Source organism: Perca fluviatilis, chromosome 1 (assembly GCF_010015445.1).
Source record: "Perca fluviatilis chromosome 1, GENO_Pfluv_1.0, whole genome shotgun sequence".
Lineage (NCBI taxonomy): Eukaryota > Metazoa > Chordata > Actinopteri > Perciformes > Percidae > Perca > Perca fluviatilis.
Genome location: NC_053112.1, coordinates 4013861 through 4027934, shown reverse-complemented (window position 1 = coordinate 4027934; position 14074 = coordinate 4013861). Strand labels below are relative to the sequence as shown.

Here is a 14074-nt window from a genome sequence, read left to right as displayed (position 1 = left end):
AGTGTTACCGTTTATTTTTGTTTTTTCACAACAGTACAAGTCTAAACAAATGCAAATTAGTCAAACAAGCCAGTAGGCTGTATTTCTAAACACTCAACTGAAGGTTTTTTATATAGTGTATATATAAGGCAAATCAAAGTGCTTAGCATAAAACACTATTATTTAATTATTGGTATTTTTATTGTATAAATTCTCACGTACAACGTGCAACATTTTCACAGATGAGGGGCGGTAATTACAACGTCACTTCCGGAATATTCTGCTGATTTTTTAAAACGTTATTATGGTGTATAACTTACTGGAACAAAACTGAGCAACGTGTTGTTGCTGTTGACAAAACCACTGATTAATATGTACATTGAAGCGATACTGTTGTTAAAGACCCTCTGTTGAATGCACCCAGCTCGGCCCATATCGTATAGTGTTCTGTCTTACAGCATACTGTAATATTTCATCAAAATAATATTTAAATAAAGAAATGAATACCATGATAACATCTGAATAAATGTTGATAGATGTAGCATTATAGTTTTAAAAATATCAATAAACAAGAAAGCAACCTAGCTTCCCTGGCCGAAATAGACACATATACACATAGACATAGATATAGACACATATAAACCATGATAAGATCTTGTGAATAAATGTTGATTAAAACAGCGGTTATAGGGCTACAAATACCAAAGAATTGTGATTAAATTATTTTAAAGGGCCGTGTTCTTCCTTTCGTCTATATACGACGGTGAGGGATTAACATGAATGTCTATCTGACGGAACCCCAGGTCAAAAAACAATGCAAAAACACAGCATAACTGGTTGTCAGCCTCAGTAATGGATAACAATGTCCTTCTACAACCTACTAAACCTCACAAAGTCCGTTCACTTAGCGTCTCTGTCTCTCTGACTGGATCTCTGCAGGTTACAGCTAAGCCCCGCCCCTCTACCTGGGATTGTAATTACATTGGCTGATAGGTCATGACCTTCCAACAAAAGTACAGAAAGACGATGATTGACATATTAGGCTGCTATCAAGTTAAACTGTGTGGCAGATTACCCTTACACGTGCTGAATCATGTACACTTCACTCAAACTACAGTCAACTCCATGAGCTTAAAACTTTGATCTTTTAAAAACTGTAAATGTAACTCTTACCTTTTAAACGTTTTATTAATGTTAACCAATTTAACATATGGCATTAACTAATTAACTAATATTTTCTTCACCATATTTATATATTTGGATTGAATTAAAATAATTTCAATAAATATCTAAATTAAATTTATCCAGGGCTACATATTATTTAGAACACTTCTTAACTTTGCGTCTGTATGAACAAACACTTTGATGGTAATATACATATTGTGAACACAAAAACCACACTAGAGCAAGTCAAAACGCCTCTACTCCTTTATGACTGAAGAGGGACCAGTTAACTAACTCTGTAGAAAGTTCACACAGACTAGGAGCAAAATATCCAGAAGAGCTGCAAAACAAGTAGCCTAATGATATTTTTTTTTTTTAAACGATAGTGTAGCACTGTAGTTACTCACTGACAGATAGGCCCAGAGTCTAGGTTTGAAGGAGATCTAGAACTAGGACTCAGGAATAACAGACCAAGGGGTGAATTTGAACTTATTTAAGACAATAAGTAGTATTAGACAATTTAAACACATCAATTTGGTACCAAACCACACAGAAATTTAAAATACACACACACACACACACAAACACATGCAGGAGGTGCACTGCAGACGGAGCAAATATACCTTGCCAGTAAAGTGCACAAGTGTGGCTACAGTTTTCAAAAACGCAGACAGCGTTTGCTGCAATATAACTTATGGCTAGATGCTGATGCAGTCAATATCACTTCCTAGACAGACAGGGACCACAGTGTTCTCTATGACCCAGGCACAAGACAAAACCATTCATAGGCTCTGGTGACAGGCTGGAGGTTGAAGGTTAAGGCAGCTTTATTTCTATAGCACTTTCTATGAACAAGGCAATGTAAGTGCTTCAGATAAAACATTATAGAGCAAATGGTCATGAAAATAAAACCGCCTAAAAAGAATAAGATGCAAATAAATTTTACAGTTCCATGTAAGAATTTTTTTTTTGATTAATAGGTAGTAGGGACAGGTTTGTGAGGAGAGAGGGATGCAGCAGTTATTAGGCTCTTTAGAGGTTAGTTATAGACATAAGAGAAGACATTTGAGTGTGTGGTAAAACTTTTCACAGTGCACATTTTTCATTTGGTGACTTTCCATTGAATAAAAGATTTTTTTGCAGTCATATTTAATCTTTCAAGTTTTCTTTATAGTGTTGGTCTCGTTCTCGTGAACCCCAATCTTGTGTCTCATCTTGTGAGCTGAGTATCTCGTCACACTCCTAATATCCCTTTGAAAGGTTAGAGCATCACCGCTTGTAGGTTAAGCGGGACAAACCACTCTCTGCATGACTTTTTGGGGCCTGTTTTGGGATCTGTTTCCGTTGCAGAAAGTGATGTTCAGGACACTCCATGATGCAGGAGTAATCAATGTTTACCATGACCTCTTCAGTTTTCTTGAGTTTGAGGGTATAGTGAACCCTGATAATGAAATGCATCCTTGGGCACTGCACTATGTATATTTACCAAGGATCAACAGGGACTTGAATGCCTTCACGAACCAGTGGAGCCACCATGGTCTAAGGACCTAACCTTTCAAAAGGATATTAGGAGTGTGAGGAGATGAAATCAAAAATCAAAAATGAGCACTGTGAAAGGTTTTAACTTTTGCTCTATAATGTTTTATCTGAAGCACTTATATTGCCTTGTTCCTGAAAAGTGCTATAGAAATAAAGCTGCCTTGCCCTTCAACCTCCAGCCTGTTACCAGAACCTAGGAACTAGGAGGCATTGCAATGTTAAACTGCAAAGGCGAGCTATCTTTTGCTCCGTCTGCAGTGCACCTCCTGCGTGAGTGTGTGTGTGTGTGTGTATTTTCAATTTCTGTGTGGTTTGGTACCAAATTGATGTGTTTAAATTGTCTAATACTACTTATTGTCTTAAATAAGTTCAAATTCACCCCTTGGTCTGTTATTCCTGAGTCCTAGTTCTACATCTCCTTCAAACCTAGACTCTGGGCCTATCTGTCAGTGAGTAACTACAGTGCTACACTATTGTTTTAAAAAATATATATTATTAGGCTACTTGTTTTGCAGCTCTTCTGGATATTTTGCTCCTAGTCTGTGTGAACTTTCTACAGAGTTAGTTAACTGGTCCCTCTTCAGTCATAAAGGAGTAGAGGCGTTTTGACTTGCTCTAGTGTGGTTTTTGTGTTCACAATATGTATATTACCATCAAAGGGTTTGTGCATACATTCGCAAAGTTAAGAAGTGTTCTAAATAATATGTAGCCCTGGATAAATTTAATTTAGATATTTATTGAAATTATTTTAATGCAATACAAATATATAAATATGGTGAAGAAAATATAAGTTAATGCCATATGTTAAAATGGTTAACATTAATAAAACGTTTAAAAGGTAAGAGTTACATTTACAGTTTTTAAAAGATCAAAGTTTTAAGCTCATGGAGTTGACTGTAGTTTGAGTTAAGAAGTGTTCTAAATAATATGTAGCCCTGGATAAATTTAATTTAGATATTTATTGAAATTATTTTAATTCAATCCAAATATATAAATATGGTGAAGAAAATATTAGTTAATTAGTTAATGCCATATGTTAAATTGGTTAACATTAATAAAACGTTTAAAAGGTAAGAGTTACATTTACAGTTTTTAAAAGATCAAAGTTTTAAGTTGATGCAGTTGACTGTAGTTTGAGTGAAGTGTACATGATTCAGCACGTGTAAGGGTAATCTGCCACACAATTTAACTTGATAGCAGCTTAATATGTCAATCATCGTCTTTCTGTACTTTTGTTGGAAGGTCATGACCTATCAGCCAATGTAATTACAATCCCAGGTAGAGGGGCGGGGCTTAGCTGTAACCTGCAGAGATCCAGTCAGAGAGACAGAGACGCTAAGTGAACGGACTTTGTGAGGTTTAGTAGGTTGTAGAAGGACATTGTTATCCATTACTGAGGCTGACAACCAGTTATGCTGTGTTTTGGCATATTGAAATCGACAAGAGGTAAATATACATGTGCATGTGTGTGATTATATATGCTGTAATTAAGTGTTGTAGTATCTATTGTGTCACTAACTGTGAATAGCAGTTAGCGATAGCACAATTGCCATTAGCATTGTTTTCGTAGCATACTGTTAGCTTTGCATGTGAAATAATTGAGACAAGCTACCGATAATTCGCCGTGAAATAGTGGACGGACCTGCTTGCTCAGTTAATTTATTTGATTCAGGAGACGGACATTTGTGAGTGTAAAAGAGAGAGGATCGGGGAAGCTCCTCTGGACCACCCAGAGAGCGATCTTCCATCCTGCTGGTGTGATGTAGACTGTCGCTGCTGGTTTCTGTTCTGCTGATCTTCCTGCTGTGGTTTAGCCGGTGCTCTGTCTGCTGCCATCGCCAAGTTCGCCTTTATATCCCCTTGACTGGGATTCGTGAGTACTGAGTATATTGCACGTGGATTTTATTTTATTGGTTGTGTAAACAAGTGAAACGGCCGTCACATTTTTAGGCCTCCTCTCCCAAGCTTCTATTCAGGCCTGCAACAGGGTTTTTTTTGTTTTGTATTGTGATTGCTGAGTATGAATGTGTGAGTGTAGATAACTATTCAGGTTTACATGTCAAAAGGATTTATGCATTTATTTTATTGAAACCTAAGCAGAGGTAACAATTTATAGTATACTCTGATAGCTATATTGAGGCAACATTATTTTGGGTGTCATAAAAAATAGGGAGTTATTTATACTGGCCTCACTTGTGTTTATGTTTCTAATACACCATACATGTGTTTATTATTTTTGTACTTTAACTAAATAAATTCCAATATCTGGGTTTATACAGTATTTAAAGTATCATTTTTGGGTCTTAGATTTTGTACATGAGTTACAATTTAAAAGAGTAATCAAGGTTAACACAAAACTTACCTAATTCATATTGGAGGCACCGCCAGTTATTTTAATAATACTGAGAAACATAGATTGCTAATAAGCATTAGTTAGTACCGGTAAAGACAAAAACAACCCAGGTGCCTTCCCATAGTACTACTACTCTATAGAGACCATATAGCTACATGGGACAGGTGTTACAAATATAATAAATGTCATGTGTCCCTATTTGACTGGTGGGTCCACCATGTATAAACTCACCCTATTACTGCACTAGTAACCTGTGGACAGCCAGGGGGAACTAACAGCTGGTAAGTAACATTAGAGAGTAGAGTCCATCACTCAGACAGTGACACATTTAGGTTGTTATGAATGGCATATATGATTTGAAATGAAACATAAACTCAACCTGACTAAAACCAAGTTCTGACTCTGTTTCAATAGTGTTAGTGTGTTGAAATACATACTGGGTGAACAGTGAAGCTAATGTAGAGCCTTTTTTTCTAGGAGTCTTACCAATTTTAGGACAATGCAGGAGGACGATCCTAAATATACAGCAAATGCAGCCAGGGCCGTTTCTTTAATGACCCTGCAGTGGGATGTTGTAAACATGCATTATCATGAGCAGGTGTGTCGGAAATGAGATTCAAAACAAAAGTCCAGTTTGCAGTTCTGGTCTGGCATGCAATCACCAAGGGAGAGATAAGTGTCCTCTGCACAAAACAGGTGGACACCAAATAGTATACTGTATATATTAGGGCTGCATGATTAATCTAATTGCGATGTCACTCTGTGCAATTACATAACTGCAAAAAAATGTGTGACTTAAGTTAAGAAAAAGGTGTGCACTGCAGTCTCCACGTTGGGATGTAACACGAGCAGCAAATGCGCTACCAGTTGTCACAAAATAGGCAGTAAAAGAAAATCAAAGAATGAAAACTTCCAGCCGAGCATTGTTTGAATTATGAAAGATATAATGGAAAGTTGCCCACACAGCGCCAAATGTTAGACAGTGTATCGACTGCACGGCAGTGACAGGATCAAAGAAAACAAACGCACAGATAAATGAGTATACAGGAAGAAAACTTATCTTTGTTTCAAAGTCAGCCAGTCACAGGTACTCTGGGGCACAGGGATCTGTCCTACACTATATACTCCATACAGACAGAAACAGAAACAAAAGAACAGGGATTTCTCTATTTTCTAAGTTTGAGTGGATGGAATGACCGATATCTTGTGTTGCTTGTACGGAAGTGAACTTTGAATGTCTGTCACTTCCACTAATGTCATCTTCTCTCTGTACCCTAGTGACTCCCCTCATCCGCTCCATCTACAACTTCCTGTAAGGGAGATCACATTCTCCGAAACAGTGCTGATCCAGTTCAACTTTTCCCGGGGAGGCTGCGGGGTCATCCATTGTTTTGAAAGGTGTCACTTGACTGTCAGCTCTCCATCGCAGCCCTGCATGGCAGTCAAGAAAAGAACCTCCTGAACCATTCCTGCTTAACTCGCCTCCACTGGACCTTTCACATTTTTTTCCATCTCAACATCAAACATAGTGAACGATACTCTAAAATTTATATATAAATTGCCCTGCCATACGTCAGCCCAAACTTACTTTTCCTGACACATTTAACATTAACTTGTACATAATACATCCCCATACACTGGAGTATCTCATGAGTACAGATGCCCATCAATACGCTGTTGCAGGAGAGGTAAATGACACCAAGATATGGCAGTTGAAGAAAAACAAATGTACAGTATGTGATAACGGGACATGCAAGTCATCAATAATCAACAGTGTTATTTTTGTGGTGGTTAAGTCTAGATTGATCGCGGCTAATGGTTAACTAGCAAGTTGTTCGTTAAGGGCTGACGGCTGGTTAACGTCTACGGACAAAAACTATTTGTTCCGTGTATTCTCTTGTGTGTATCACATATCCGTCTCCTCTAGCTGTTGTGGTTGATATGACGTAGGTCCCCTAGCTTTGACCAGACACAAAAATGGTGACAGCAAAGCACTGTGATGTCACGTGGTCCTTTAAATATAATTATAAATATAAAAATATAAATATAATACCAAAAATATCCGACTACTTGCACCCTAGTGCTGCTGAATTTTGATGTTATTTAATAAATGTCATGTTTTATATCTGTCATGCTTTTGTGTTTGTCAGTACATTTTTCAGCTTTACATTTTTAGTAATGCATGGAATAAAAATAAATTAAAATGCTTATAATGATTTATTATTACAACTTAATGTCCAATTGAGTCAAGATCATAAACCATAGTATTTGAGTGTGTTGAGGGATCTGACACCTGCTGTTCCTGTGTCAAGGTAAGTCTCCTGAAAGGTCAAATGAAGTATGACACTATGTTTAATTTAGTTGCTTTATAAGATCAATTTGATTGCGCTTATGAATTAAAAATAAATGGTGATAATACCCTATGCCTGCCATTATAATTTTAATTTAGTTTATTATATAAGATAACTAATACTTATTTAACTGACTGTATGCAAGACAGCTGTGACTGTCTTAAATTGTCCCAAACTAGCATTTTTTGTAGTAATTAAATAAGATTTATAATAATATTTAGGTTTGATTGTTGCATGCCCTTTACAGAAACTATTATATCCTTTTTGTCAAGATTTTCAGAGTTGTCCGATTTTCTGGTAAGCTACTCTTTGGTTCCTAGTAGTTGAATTAAGAGTACAGTATTTTTGAAAATCTGCTTACTCTTCATGTTAACCCCTCTCTTGGTCTTTTAGTAATAGACTGGTTTTTGCAGCAATTAAATATCACCATATCTGAAACCCTTTTAACAATAGACCCAGATAAAATGTACAATAAAAGGCAGACGTGATACCATTAGGTTGTTAGTGTGACAGCGTTTATTCAGTTTTTAGTGTGACAGGGCTTACTAAATTTAAGAAGATAATAATGAAAATAGCTCCTCACCACTTTTTATTACATTTTTAGGAGGATGATTTGGGTTGATTAATTAAATAAAGTATGAGCACCCAGTGCCTACTGATGTCTGGCAATACAAAAGTAACATACTACAAAGTTGTGCATTTTCTTTGGGCTACTTAAACAAGCTGCAAAGGAGATCCGTGCTTGATTAGTGTTGCCTGACCTCCTTCTTTACTGATTGGGTGATTAGAGTTCAAATCTATTGGCTGTGAAAGCCACAGGGCGGAGTTGATTATCAAAACGCCACCAGGTGTCTAATAAGCATCTGGTGGCGTTTATTAAACGCCTGGTGACGTCACACGCATGGTGGCGTTTATTAACCGCCAGGTGGCGTTTATTAGACGTGTAGTGGCGTTTAATAAACGCCAGGTGGCGCCACAAACGCCGGCCATTTAGCAGGAAGAGGGGAGGGAGAACAGCGAGCTGCAGGCCCTGGAGCTCTGTCAGGGCAGCGGCGTTTGGTAGTCCAGTAACCCAGAAACGGTGACTTTGCGCAGGTATCGAGCACCGTGGGCTGCCGGCCGTGACGGCGCTCCATCTAGCTCACAGCGGGCTGAGGTCTGAAGAAGGACAGGCCGGGCGGCGAGGCAGTAACCCAGGCAGCACTGGCCGCTTTGCAATTATCCATCAATTTTTGTAAAACGGCCCAAATTTTACCTCTACATAGTTGTTTTCTCGCATAAAAAAGTCTCAGAAGTGTATTTTTTGATAAAATAGCAGATGAACAATGTATACAATTTCGGAGATCTGCGCAACCTATTCAGAAGACTACCTGATCTCAGATCAGTGGTGTAGCCTATGTAAATGTTGGGTGTGACAAAGAGAGAGACTAGAGCCAAATAAGGAGGAGAGATTTGCCCGTTTCAGAGGCAGTTTCTAATTCTGAAATTTGCAGCGGAAAGAGGTGTCAATGGGATTTTGAGGTTCTATGTATGTCCTATTTACCCACTGTCATTCAACTATGACAGGGTAAAATCGGCTTTGCATTCTATCACCCCTTTAAACAGCTCAAAATCATGTAACCATAACACACATATGCTTTAAGCACTTCAGGTAAATCATTTCAACATAACATTTCTATTCTACGCATTTCAGTTAAATCAGTGGGTCACTGGGATCAATGGGAAAATGGATCACCAGAGTTAACTGACTTTAAGGAGGTGATCAGTGTTCTGGATGTGTCTTTACCCGACAGCACCTGGACCTTTGAGAGCCAGACATGGACCCCTCCTCATAGTGTACGAGCACAAACCCCCCTCTCAGATCACAGCCAAATAAATATGTACTTGAAAAAAAACAGTAGAGATACTACTAAGAAAAAGACCAGTAAATTAAATCAGACCTACAAATGGGCTCCAAACAGTGATGAACAGTTTATACACATTTTAAACTAAAATGAAATAAAACATGCAACAAACACATTCAACATTGTCCATCCATCCATCTTCGTCTGCTTATCCGGTATCGGGTCACGGGGGGAGCAGCTCCAGCAGAGGACCCCAAACTTCCCTTTCCCGAGCCACATTAACCAGCTCCAACTGGGGGATCCTGAGGCGTTCCCAGGCCAGGTTGTAGATATAATCCCTCTACCTAGTCCTGGGTCTTCCCCGAGGCCTCCTCCCAGCTGGACGTGCCTGGAACACCTCCTTAGGGAGGCGCCCACGGGGCATCCTTACCAGATGCCCGAACCACCTCAACTGGCTCCTTTCGACGCGAAGGAGCAGTGGCTCTATTCCAAGCTGCTCACGTATGACTGAGCTTCTCACCCTATCTCTAAGGGAGATGCCAGCCATCCTCCTGAGGAAACCCATTTTGGCCGCTTGTACCCTGGATCTCGTTCTTTCAGTCATGACACAGCCTTCATGACCATAGGTGAGGGTAGGAACGAAAACTGACTGGTAGCTTGAGAGCTTTTCCTTCTGGCTCAGCTCTCTTTTCGTCACAACGCTGCGGTAAATTGAATGTAATACCGCCCCTGCTGCGCCGATTCTCCGACCAATCTCCTGATCCATTGTCACCTCACTCGCGAACAAGACCCCAAGGTACTTCACTCCTTCTCTTGGGGTAAGGACTCATTCCCTACCTGGAGTAGGCACTCCATCGTTTTCCTGCTGAGAACAGTCTGTTGTGGCACATATTGCATAAAAAATTTAATGCTGAAAAACAGTATGCCGAGTTACAAATTGCAATTGTTAAACTGTTCAACATGGTGCTGACATCTGGCTGCTTTCCTGATGCCTGGAACCAGGGGCTGATCACCCCAATCCACAAAAATGGAAATAAATCAGACCCTAATAACTACATATACATATATATATATATATATATATATATATATATATATATATATATTCTGTAGTATCCTATATTCAAGGATACTAACCTTTACTCAAGAAAAAAACCTACTTAGTAAATACCAAATTGGCTTTCTTCCAAGTTACAGAACCTCTGATCATATATACACCTTACATACTTTAGTTAACAAACATGTCCACCAAAAAAAGTGAGGGGAAATATTTGCTTGTTTCATCAATTTAAAAAAAGCCTTTGACTCCATTTGGCATGAAGAACTTTTCTTCAAAATCCGTCAAAGTGGAATCAAATGTATGTACAAGCACAATCAATGTGCTGTGAAAATTAATAATCAAAGAACAGAATATTTTACTCAAGAATGCGGTATGAAGCAAGGATGCTGTATAAGTCCTACATTACTCAACCTGTACATAAATGAACTTGCAGACCAGTTGGACTGATCAGCAGCTCTAGGTCTCACACTCTTAGACACAGAGATTAAATACCTGCTTTATGCAGATTACCTTATTTTGTTGTCTCCAACCAGAGATGGTCTTCAACATAACCTCTCCATTCTGGAACAATACTGCCATAACTGTAGCCTGGATGCCAGCCGAACTTAGCCCCGCCCACTACATTCAAGGTCGGGAAGTTCGGTCTGGACTTGCTCCGTTGAGAAGCAATTATTGCCAATCAAATTGTCAGACAGATGATCAACAGCAACAGAATCAACCACGTCACCAAAGAACACTTGGGTTGAATTTGTTTACAGGTGGCTGCCGCTGGAGAATTGAGATGTGTAGATTCCACCATCGCGTCTGTTCCAGACGATATCGACAGCGCATTCATTTTAAAATCCTCAGCAGAGGAGCCTCAATAACTGCCTGAAAGCACGGTAGCGTTATATGGTGGAGAAAGATAGAGAGAGACTGAAGAGAGAGAGCGTTATATGGTGGAGAAAGATAGAGAGAGACTGGAGAGAGAGAGTGTTATATGGTGGAGAGAGATAGAGAGAGAGAGCGTTATATGGTGGAGAGAGATAGAGAGAGACTGGAGAGAGAGAGTGTTATATGGTGGAGAGAGATAGAGAGAGACTGGAGAGAGAGAGTGTTATATGGTGGAGAGACATAGAGAGAGACTGGAGAGAGAGATTGTTATATGGTGGAGAGAGACTGGAGAGAGGGAGCGCCCAGCGGCGCTAGAACAAAGCCGTGAATCAGAGAAATAAAACGTGTTTTCGACTGTAGCGAGCATGTCACTATCACTAACGTTATCCACATTCATATTTACACGCAACAAATGATATATCTAGCTCTTTTCCTGGTTCGGTTGGAACACGCCCCATAATCACAGCCCATTGGAGCGGTTTCAGACTCACATTCTGACTAGAATCTGAGTAGGACCACGTCAGGCTACCATAACTGGGCATTGGAGGTCAATTTCAAGAAAACTCAAATTATGATCTTTCAAAAAAAAGCCAATGTCTTGAAACCAAACACCATTTTACTTTGAATAACACCCAAATTAAACACACACAAAATTATACTTACCTTGGTCTGACCTTATTGGCATCAGAACATTTCAATAAAGCCATACATTCACTCAACGAAAAAGCACACAGGGCAATGTATGCATTAAAAACCAAGCTGTTCAGCATTAACATTCCAATTAGAATCTGGACTAAAATATTTGATAGTGTAATAGTACTGCTAGCACTATATGGCAGGCCTTCCAGAAAAATGCGTTTTCTTGTGATTGTTGCAGACAAAAATCCTTGGTTATGCGGCACGTTTTCTTAAAAAATGTGATGGAATATGTGGGATATTTATGCAATTTTATGCGATGAAATTGCGGGAACTTGCAAAAATTGCGGGAACTTGTGAAAATTGCGAGATGATGAAAAAGAGAAAAAAAAGTGATTCCCCCAACACCCTGCTTTTCGATGATGTTCACGTCGCGTAATTACGTCACTTCATAACGTTCCCATGGCCACAGGGGAAACTGGCTGCTCTTGTGTGAAGTAAACGCAACATTTTTCAACTTTCCACTAAGATATATGTGACTTTTTTGCAACGAAAATGCGGGGATTATGAAATCATGCAAGCACCGCATATTTTGCACAGAAATCGACAATTTATGCCCGAAAGTGCGGCGTATCAAAAAATGCGGTCCCCGCATAAATATGCGGACTTTGGCTGATTATGCACTGAATTATGCGCTCGCATAATTGCGTTTTTCTGGAGGTACTGATATTGATGTGAAATTTGGGGCCCACTCAGTAGATTGGAGCATGACTCCTGGGATAAACACCCAATATAGACCCTACACACAGAATTCTGTAGAAGAATTCTAAACGTTCAAAGGAAAACCCCAAATAACGCCTGTCAAGCAGAACTGGGACGTTTCCCATTACTGCTAAATTTACAGAAACAAGCTATTACATTTTGGACACATCTTAATTTAAGCCAAAAAGACACACTTCATTTCAAAGCACTATAAACCCAAGAGCTGAGTCCTGAAAACCTCAGTCAGCTGATGGTGAAGCTAACCAATGAGGCTCCCATCAGCACTGGTTCAAAACAACTCAACAGAACAAAACAGATTATGAATCATTCAAAAGATCAATATTTAGAACATTGGAAAAGTCTAACAAAAACACAAAGTAGACTTAATTGTTATTTGACTCTTAACAGAATATAAATTGGCTTAATATCTGCACACTGTCTAAAGCAGAGACGGATCCTGACTAAATACAGGCTCAGTGACCACCAACTGGCCATAGAGACAGATTATTCCTAAGAAATATATGTTCCCATGCACGAAAAGTCACCAAACTTTGCACACAAGTCCAGTCCTGTGCCAAACTTAATCAGTGTGATTTATATGCTAATAGTCCTGATAGTGGCGCTACAGCAGCCATGTAAAAACCTAAACTTTAAAAATTCATAACAAATCCACCGTACATGCTACAACGTCGCATTTACGGTCAAACTGTACCCCAATAGAGGAGAAAATATAATCAGCTTTTACCCAGTAGCTGTTATGAAGTCCATCACTCTACTTTTTGCAAAATCTGCAAAACTTCTTAAACCTATCTCCTCCCAATTGTTTTTGGCTCTGTTGACACCAAATGTAGGGAATTTCATCTCCAGACTGTTCTTGACAAATTTACTATTCAGAGTTTTGATATATTTGTAATAAAACATTTTACTGGATACAGTAGTGTAAAAAAATTCAGCAATTTCTTCAAAACTAAACCTTTGATGTTCATGGATAAAATTCACAATATCATGAGGTCACTGTTGATTTAGTGTGCAAAATGTCAGAATTTTTTTTTTTATGTTTGAATTGTGTCCTCATCTACACCATTACAATCAATGCAAAATAGAGCATCTTTTAACATCAGTTTATCACTAATTGATCTATGAGAAAATAAATTACAGGCATCTCCCACGCATCTATGTTGTCCAAACAAAGTACACAAATTCTCTGAATTTTCTAGTGAGAAATGACTTTTGACAGTAGTTTAAAATGCTGCATTTTCATGCAGTCCTGCCTCCATATCAAATATTGTGAAGCCAGTTGTGTCATCACCCAAATAATAGCTCCCTGAGATCAGCACCTGGCTATGGCGACAAAGGTTCTGATCACTCGCGTTACAACCGCGCCAACTCTCACTTAACAGTAGCCCTGTTCCGTGGACATAACCACGGTGATGAGCAGGAATGTCTCTGTTTGGCACCTATGCCACAGAACCCTTGACATTTTTCTCTTCTTCTCCATCCAAGCCTTTTCCTT

General features: G+C 38.9%; 1 protein-coding gene across 1 annotated transcript in view; it reads left to right on the top strand.

The window, feature by feature from the left end:
* LOC120568386 (NACHT, LRR and PYD domains-containing protein 12-like) overlaps positions 1 to 14074 on the top strand; it is a 251224-nt gene that overhangs the window by 200580 nt on the left and 36570 nt on the right. The gene's annotated exons all lie outside the window — the stretch shown is intronic.